The 9,376-nt window shown below is 29.0% G+C and overlaps 1 pseudogene; it reads left to right on the plus strand.

Moving 5' to 3' along the window:
* Window positions 1-1,153: 1,153 nt before the first annotated feature.
* Window positions 1,154-2,066, plus strand: LOC113367926 (annotated as a pseudogene).
* The last annotated feature ends 7,310 nt before the right edge of the window (window positions 2,067-9,376 follow it).

Here is a 9,376-nt window from a genome sequence, read left to right on the forward strand (position 1 = left end):
TCGGATCCGAACCAAAAAAAATGTAACAAACTTTGTTCGTATTATTGAAATATCTATAATTATAGATATTTCAATAATACGAACAAATTTTGTTACCTATAATTATAGATATTTCAATAATACGAACAAATTTTGTTACATTTTTTTTGGGTTCGGTACCAAGATTTTTATTTTTTAAAGTTCATTTATACGGTTCAAACAAATTTCAAAATCTTCAGAAAAAATGTTTTTTCCAAAATTTTCATAAATATACAAAGTTTTATACTTCAAATATGAGTTTTAAATTTACATTTCAGTTTAAAACTGTATATTTCATATGCGTCATTCTACTCGTAAAAAATATATATCTTCAGATAGATTCATTCATAGATAAACAAGTCATTCACATTTCTTCTTAATGTAAAGAGTTTTGAGTGATAAGATCGTCACCATAGAACAAAATTATAAGTTATCTCTTTAAAAATATTTAAAACAATTATTATTAATCATTGATCAATAATAATTGATACTCGAATATTTAATGGAAGTTCTAGTAATTTGCCTTAAGGCAGGATGACACTCTAGTGGTTTCTTTCTTTGCCTGGAGTTAACTCTGGATTTACAGCCGGGGCTAGTAGCCAGGGTGGAAAAATTTGAGAAAGAATAAATGAATAGAACAATTGTTTTATATTCTTTAATTTCTAAAAAAAAATTTTCACTTTTCAAATTTTTCCATCCTGGTCACTAGCCCCGACTGCCCCTACTGTAAATCCGCCACTGATTGTATTTATCATTTAATTTGTTAAATCTTTATGTAGAGTTAAATCAGAATCTGCCATTTTAAGCATAAATAAAAACAGATTTTAAGGATATTGAAATTATCTTCTTTACAGTAGAAATTCATGAATTATCATGGAATTATACATATATAATGAAATACTCTTGTATTTTTCAACAATCGTATATTATTTCATCCGCTTGAACATAAGATTAAATACATTAAATATTACATAATGATTACATGATTATACATTTTTAGAATTCTTCTTTTATTTATGTATTTTATATATATACCTAGTAATGAATAGCTATCTTTGTACCTTTTATCTATGGCTTTATTTAGAAAATCCTTTTCCATCACTGGGCTTAAACTTTTTAAACGTCAAAACTCGTGTTGTGTTGGTAACGTGAAAAATGATAAATAAGCGGCTTCTGGTATTATTTTATATCAATGAAGATTAGTTTCGTGTATTTTGTTTCAAAAAGTTGATTGTTTAGTAATAAAAGCAGATTATCACAGTTATACTATACTTTCAAAATGGTGAAGTTAACACCAGAAATAATTCATCAGTCTTTGCAGTACATAAATCCTGCAAAAGAGCGTGAACTAGATCTTAGAGGTTATAAAATTCCCAAAATTGAAAATATGGGAGCAACGTTAGATCAATTGATACTATTATTTGTCTGACAATGATATAAGAAAACTTGATGGATTTCCCTTGTTAAAACGTATGAAATGTTTATTACTGAATATAATCGTTATGCGTCATTGCCGATAATTTACATGAAAATTTGCCAAATTTGGAAAGTATTATTCTCACTGCAAATAATATTCAAGAATTGTCTGATTTAGATCCGTTAGTTCATTTAACTCATTTAACAACATTGAGTCTTATGAACAATCCAGTAGCATCAAAGCAACACTATAGATTATATGTAGCTTATAAATTACCAAACCTACGCTTGTTGGATTTCCGTAAAATCAAACAAAAGGAACGTGAAGAAGCCATAGCATTATTTAAATCAAAGAAAGGAAAAGACATCCAGAAAGAAATTGCCAAGAAACCTAAAACATTTGTTCCTGGTGATAAATTGAATGAACAGGAGAAAAATGGACAGTTATCACAGCAAGAAATTCGAAATATTAGAGAAGCTATTCGTAATGCCAAAACACTAGAAGAAGTTGAAAAATTAACAAAAATGCTTCAGTCTGGACAAGTTAAATCTTTAGTGTAGTTTTCACATTGCTTATAAGAATTCATAAGTAATTTTATATATTTAAGATATCATAGACTCCGATAATGTTATTCTTTATGCAATAAAAATAATGTTTTATTTAAAACTGGTGTACTTTGAGTTTTTTAAATTATGCAAATCGTATAATAGAATATTAAGTATTGAATGTATTAAAAACCCTTGTAAGGAATTAATTGCCTTGTTTTGGCAGAAATCTAAGAAATAGTCAGACATTATCATTTTTGCAGTTAATTTGATCACGTCAGAATTGTAAATTATATAACAGAATTTGTTTGAAATATATTTCAGTTTTTATTGATAATTATTTATATTTACTAGAAAAACATATGAAATCCACAATGTACTATTATTCTAGATATTATAAATTATATTTAAAATGGTTTGTGCTAAAGTATCAGACAATTAGGTATCAATTTCAGATGTTACTATGAATAAATTTTCAAACTCTAGACCGTTTCTATAATGATTTTATGGATTTTAAGAAATTCAAAACAGATTCGTTTGGAGTTTCATATATTTTTAAAATGCAGTTTGCGAAATATTATTTGAGCATTCTGATCCAATTCCATCCTAATTCTCAAAGATTCCTAATTTATTTACAACGTTTTTAATGATTTTGAAAATACCTGATAAATTTCTATATGTTACCCATAATGTTAAAATGCCCATTAAGAAATATTTTTTTATCTACGTTTTGTTAAAATATTTTGATACATTTTTTGTTTAATCAAAAAATTAGTAATAGAATTTATAATTTCATTTTAAATGTATCAATTAAAAATCGCGTTGAATCAAGCTCTTCGTATGTTCAAAACTTGTTTAAATCATTCAGACAAAAAAATAAAGGTTATAATTGGTTTTTTCCTTTAGAAGAATGAAAATATATTAACTTGATTATATTACAGTAGAAGTCCATTAGTCCGGCACGCTCAGAGCCAGTGTAGGTGATAAATTATCGAAAATTTCGGACTATCAGAGCTAATTTAATTTAAACTAGTGGTGTATGACACTGATAAATAAACATTTTCTAATATTTATTAGAAATATATAAACTGCAGTTTATAATTCATGAATTACAAAGTTAAAATTATTTATTTAAATATAAAAGTGAGATTTAGAACTTTAGCCAGAATTAAAATTAAAATCTGAATTATTTTCGATATACAAAAAAAAATTTTTTGAAAAAAAAAATTAAATAAAAAACACATCCTGTTTTGTTAATACAAGCAGAAAGTTTTTTTGAATCATTCAAATCGGATGCTTAGTTTTTTCAGAAACTGCCATTTGTTGTACATTTAACTCTGTATCTTCAAAATGGCTGAACCTGCCTTTGCCAAAAACTAGTCACCACTTCTTCCAATTATTGCAAATTGAAAACTTTTTGGATCATTCAAATCAAGTACTTTGTTCTCTCAAAAACTCGATTTCTATTTTCTGTACTTTTTGCTTCGTATTTCAGTAACGGCTGGACCTGCTTTTGCCAAAATTAATCAGCACATCTCCCTATCAATAGGAATCAAATGTTTTTTTAACCATTCAAATTGGTGATCCGCGCCCGAAAACGTGGACGAAAAATTGCGGACCCGTGTGGACCTACGGAATTTAACATTGGGGTATTGCAAAAAGAGTAATTAGAACCATATTTGAACATCATCCAACGCACTCTGAATAAAATCCGGAGAAAAATCTTAACCTTAAAAATGTTAAACGCTCCTCGTTACACGCGAACATTAATTAAGTATTCACGAAGACATAGATTTGCTCACAATTGTTACTTTTTTGGGGCGGAAATAGAGACGTCTGTGTCCCTAGATTACGTATCCGTTATGTTCGACGTTAAAGATGTTACGTTATATTAACATTTTAATAACGTTTTGTAGTTTACTGGGAATAGAAGAACAAATTGCAGTAGTTGCAGTAGTTTATGCTTAATTATCTATGAGTACTTGCTTCTAAATATAAAAAGAGAATTGAGGTGTATCTTAATAAATTGTAGCCAGTAGAGTACACCTGAAAAAAAATTGCCACATGACCTCATCTAGTATAATTAACTTTATTAATTTTATTTTGCTATATTTTATTGTTTTTCTTTTTTTTGATTTCAGTATGTTTGTTACCATGTTAAATATAGCTCTAGTAGATACACCCACAACTGACAATGATACACCACTGGGTGTAACTATACTAATCTGCAATCAACTTTATTTTCACATATATTTGTCAGCACTCTCTGCTTAATATTGTAATTTAAATGGATTGCAGAATAAAGTGAATAAAAGAAGTCTGTGAATTCCATGCCAACCATCAGATTAATTGCATACATTTTCAGCAACTCCTATATCTTGGCCGAACTGTTTTGCCCACTCATTGCCCAATTTGTTTATTCATCTATGGTTTTCCTTTTTCCACCGTGCACTATGCGTGCACTTTTATCGGCTTTTCTTCTTAATGTACTTCAATAAATCATTTAAACAATAATCTAGCTATTGATGATCTATTGTATGTATCTAGCTTAAGGGTGAGCAACCTTTTTAACTCATGGGCCAAATGGGACCGAAAGTTTTCAATTTTTTTGGTCGGCCACATTTAAATTTTAGTAGTAAGCCGCACTCAGCATAACTCACAAAGATTAATTGTAAATACTTCATCAATAATACAATGGGCAATGAATGCATTACAATTGATTTATTGATGAGAAAAGGTTGTTAAAATAAAGAAACTTCTGTTTTAGAAATGCATGGAGACTGCAGATTGCTCATCCTTGATCTAGCTGATAAATTAGCTCCTAAATAAATTAGAATATGATATAATCATATGTACATGTACATACATTTTTGATGAATATACCAATTAAATGTATTTTGATTAGCTGTTCTAGCCACTATTACTTATGACTCTAGAACCATTACTTATGTCTTGGCTTTGGACTTTTTAATTCGTCTCTTTGTTTTCATGTTTCAGTTGTTTACCGACTGACAATGAGTAGCAAACTTCATTTTTGTATGTCAAATTGTATTTGAGCCAATCAAGAAAGAGTATTAGTCATTCTTCAAAACATTTCTGTTCACGCCCAAACTATCCCGAGAACTTTGAATAGCTCTCAAGCGTTTTTATTTGCTCACATTAAAAACAAAATTTTCCGAAACGGTGCCGGACTATCGGGCATTCCGGATTATTGGGGGCCGCATTTCTACGGATTCTGTGTAAATCTCAAAATGGTCAGATATCTTTGAATTTTTAAAAACTATTCTTAGTTATAAAATATTTTACAAAAAATATATAGTAAAATACATATATATATAGTAATTACTATATATATTTTATAAAATATTTGCAAAAAATGTAGTAAAACGTAGTAAAATGAATAGTAATTACTATATATATTTTATAATATTATATTATAACTTATTATTTTCAAAATATTATTTACATTGAAAAAATTCAGAAGAGTGGCTAAATTGATTAATATTAATTTAATAAACATATTCTAATCATGGTAATCCTTCATAAATGTTTTCAAAATAAGAGATTGAATTTTTTTTAGGCAAAAGAAGATGGTGATAGAGAAAATGATGTTCCGCTTGCAAATATTGTGCCTAAAATTGAAGTACCTGAAAGTGATAAACAGGAAGGAACAGGCAGAATTAAATAGAGAAGCTATGGAAGCCATAAATCATGTAGCAGCAAATTTACATAATATGAAGAATCAAATGCTTTCCCATCAAGTACGGGAACGAATGATAATTGTAATACATCATCAGATATGACAACATCATGTCCTGATTTGTCTGATACATTTTCAAGCAAACCTTCAACTTCATCTACATTTGGATCATGTTCAACAGTTCCGATTCGCTTACCTGTGTCAAGGCCTGCACATACTGATACGAATATGTCCAAAATTTGTCTTTTACAAGCTCACCTGATAGTACTAATTTGTCAGTTCATGTATAGGAATATCTTCGGATAATAAAAATCAATTTAATACGATTACACCACCACCAACAAGAAGACCTCCAATGCTAGAAACAATTGAATCTGTTTCCGGTAATGGATTACAGTTACCAAGAATATCTTCATCAACTTTAATCAGTTCTGAACATGAAAGCTCTCCTATAAAATCTATTCCTGTTATCACAAAATGGCGTTCCCAATGTAATAAGTCAAGCATTAGAACTTCGGGTGTAAAACAAAAATCTTATATTGGACGATTGTCAAGAGATCCTAGTATTCAATTAACACCTAGTAATGCTAAAATATTAAAATAACAAATATTATAAGAAGAGGAAAAAATTTCAGAGCAAAACCTGCATCGAATGAAAAACCTGCATTGAAGGAAAAACCTGTTTATACTACTATGCATCAGATTTTTGGGAGAAATAGATTTTTGAACGGAAGAAGAGGTATATTGTACATGCTTTTTTATTTTCTGCATGCATTTCCTAATTTATGTTAAAATATTGACTATCTGGAACTTTTTGATATGCTCATATTTAATGCAAAATTTAATAATATATTCAAATAATATCTTTTTATCAAGCATCTACTTTTAGGATAAATGGACTATGTTGCACTTCTTAGAGCTCCAGCCACAAACTTGGATGATTTAATAATCAAAACTTAAAAATTTAGTATATTTATTCACATTTTTGAAGATTTTATATATGAACATTTATATCAATTTATGTAATAAATCTCTATGCATATGACAAATACATATTTTAATCAATAAAATAGTTTAAATGTTGTTTTAAATATATTAAATTGTTTTGCAATTACACAATTGATTATGTGCATAAGAATGTTGTATCTAGAATATTTTTAAATAACATAGCATCCTAAATCATTAGGTATCAAATCTGATACCATGTGATTTTTAGAAGTTACAATATTGATGTAGTATTAGGAAACAAATTTTGATGCGGAGCTTATATTGCTCATTATTTATATATTTTTATTTATTGACTTCCCGAATGAGAAGTTTATGCTTTCATTAAAAAAACGATTTGCTAATTTTATGTTTTCTCGACGTTTCAAGCCAATCTGAATCGAATGAGATCAAATCTGGAAAAAGTATGTGTGTGTGTAAACCGATTTTTTGCCGTAAATCGACGTTTTCTCAAAAACAGCAGGACCGATTTCAAAAAAGCCATTTGATGTATCCATAAGGTGACCATATTTTTTTGCCAAAATATGGTTTGTTGTTTTGCTATATATGTACATTTTTTCTGTTCAAATTCTCTAGTTGAAATATATTTTAATAAATATTGGCAATCAAAACATTTTTAAGAATCCGGGACAAAACACCTAAAACATGGAACTTCCCGTAGGGTTAGTTACCTAGACAATATTAGAATACGATGTGCTTATTATTATATATATTTGTGTGTAAAAAGATGCTTTCAATTTGGATGCAGAGGGCGAATAATCCTTTCAAGGATGACCTAACTCTTCGGTTTGTGGCACAAATCGAAGATAATTTGAAATCGAAACCAATTAGAAGTGTCTACTTTACGGCAATAACAGAATAGTTTTCAAGTCACTGGATATAATGCTCTGATACAGAATCAGAAGAACAATCTGCAACTCCAAGGAGAAGCCCAAGTAATTATAACTCTAAATACTTCAATACCATTTGCAAAAAAATATTAATGAAAGAATCTTATGTTCTTAGTTAGGAGATGAAAGCCTAAAAACCTTGAAAAAGATTTTTGCAGCACCCCTAAGATTGTCAAGTGCAGGTTAAAAAGTCACCTATTCTGACACCAGTTTTCTGCAAAGGTATTTCTTCATAATAATTGCAGCAAAAATAATTAACTAATCAAATATGATATATATTCAATAGAAGTCCTTGGTGGTAGCTGCAAATTGCCGCTGAATGCAGTGATAAGGCATAGGAGTGCGTTAACACCTAGAAGATTTCGGGATTAAAAAGGATTAACAAACAATACAATAATTTATTATTTATTAAGGATAATTTCCAACAGATAGTATACAATGTTCTGAGAAGTTTTCCAATATTCCGGAAACGTAAAATGTAAGGGCAAGAATTTTGATATTGTCTCAATTAAGAGAGCATACTCAAAGACCAGACAGTTTATAAAAAGCAAGGGTTTAGTTATAGTTTTAACCATAGATAAAAGAAGAGTATATGGTTTTAACTAAACCTCCTTGCAATAAAAACTGGATTAAAACGATAGATAGGTTCATAGATAAAAGAAGAGTATGGATAGGTTTGAGCTACAATTGGAATAAATTAAAAGTAGTTCAGGGTTTTGGTTACTTACGTTTAAAAAAACACTTATACAGAAACTATTCAAAGATTTCGTTAATGTAACTTTATTAACGATTGGTTAGCTAGCAAAATAACTATTAAATGGAGAGATAATAAAGAAGAATGTGTCGTAAATAAATTTTAATCCTAGGAATTTAGTTTTATCTCAATTTGGATATCAATATATATATTTTTTGTTTTCAGAATTATTTTATCTGGAAAGTATTTGTTCTTTTTTAAAAATTTGCTGTTCTTTTTGTCCTTTAAAATTTTTGCATTACTTATCATTCCTTCTAAATTTGTCATTCCATCGTCAATACTCCTGCGCTTTTCACTTCTTAGTTTTTAGTTTTTAATATATTATTATTATTTGTCATTAAGTAATTAATATTAATAAGTTATTTCTCTTTAATTTCTGTTGATCCTTTAAGGTTCTGTCCAAAGCCTCAAAAGATTTTGTATGTGCCATCGTGCATTCATCCCAAACAATCAATTGATATTGCTGCAAAACCTTAGCCATTTCAGAGTTCTTTGAAATGTTGCAAGGTGGAGTTTCATTGCTTTGCATATTTAATGGCAATTTTAGTGCTGAATGGGCTGTTCAACCACCTTCGAGTAAAGTTGCTGCGATTCCCTATGAAGCGAGTGCAAGTGCAATTTTGTTTTGTGAGCGAATTGTTGCTAATATTAATAAAATCAAAAAAGTTTTTCCTGTAGCACCAGGCGCATCTAAGAAGTAAATCTCCCCAGTTCCATCATTTGTTACTTTCATAAGAATATGAAATACATATCTCTGTTGTTCATTCAACAGTGGAAAATTTATTTCGATTAATTCTTTTAAATTGCTGAGATCATACAATTTTTCTTGATGCAACTCTTGGTTAAAAGCATCATGCATTGGAAAATTGCGCGCGGCCAGGCCTAAGTGAATTAATACTTTATTTGACATCATCAAGCACATGTCTTTAATTGAAATCAATGCTTCGTTGTAAATTTCTTTACTGATTTGCATATTTGGATTTCCCATTTTATTCCGTATTTATCACACATATAATCTTTGTACGTAGTCCACAAATCAATTGGGTT

This window comes from Ctenocephalides felis, unplaced genomic scaffold, assembly GCF_003426905.1.
Source record: "Ctenocephalides felis isolate EL2017-DRISC unplaced genomic scaffold, ASM342690v1 CF-g0.4_SCAFFOLD_01170, whole genome shotgun sequence".
Taxonomy (NCBI): Eukaryota; Metazoa; Arthropoda; class Insecta; order Siphonaptera; family Pulicidae; genus Ctenocephalides; species Ctenocephalides felis.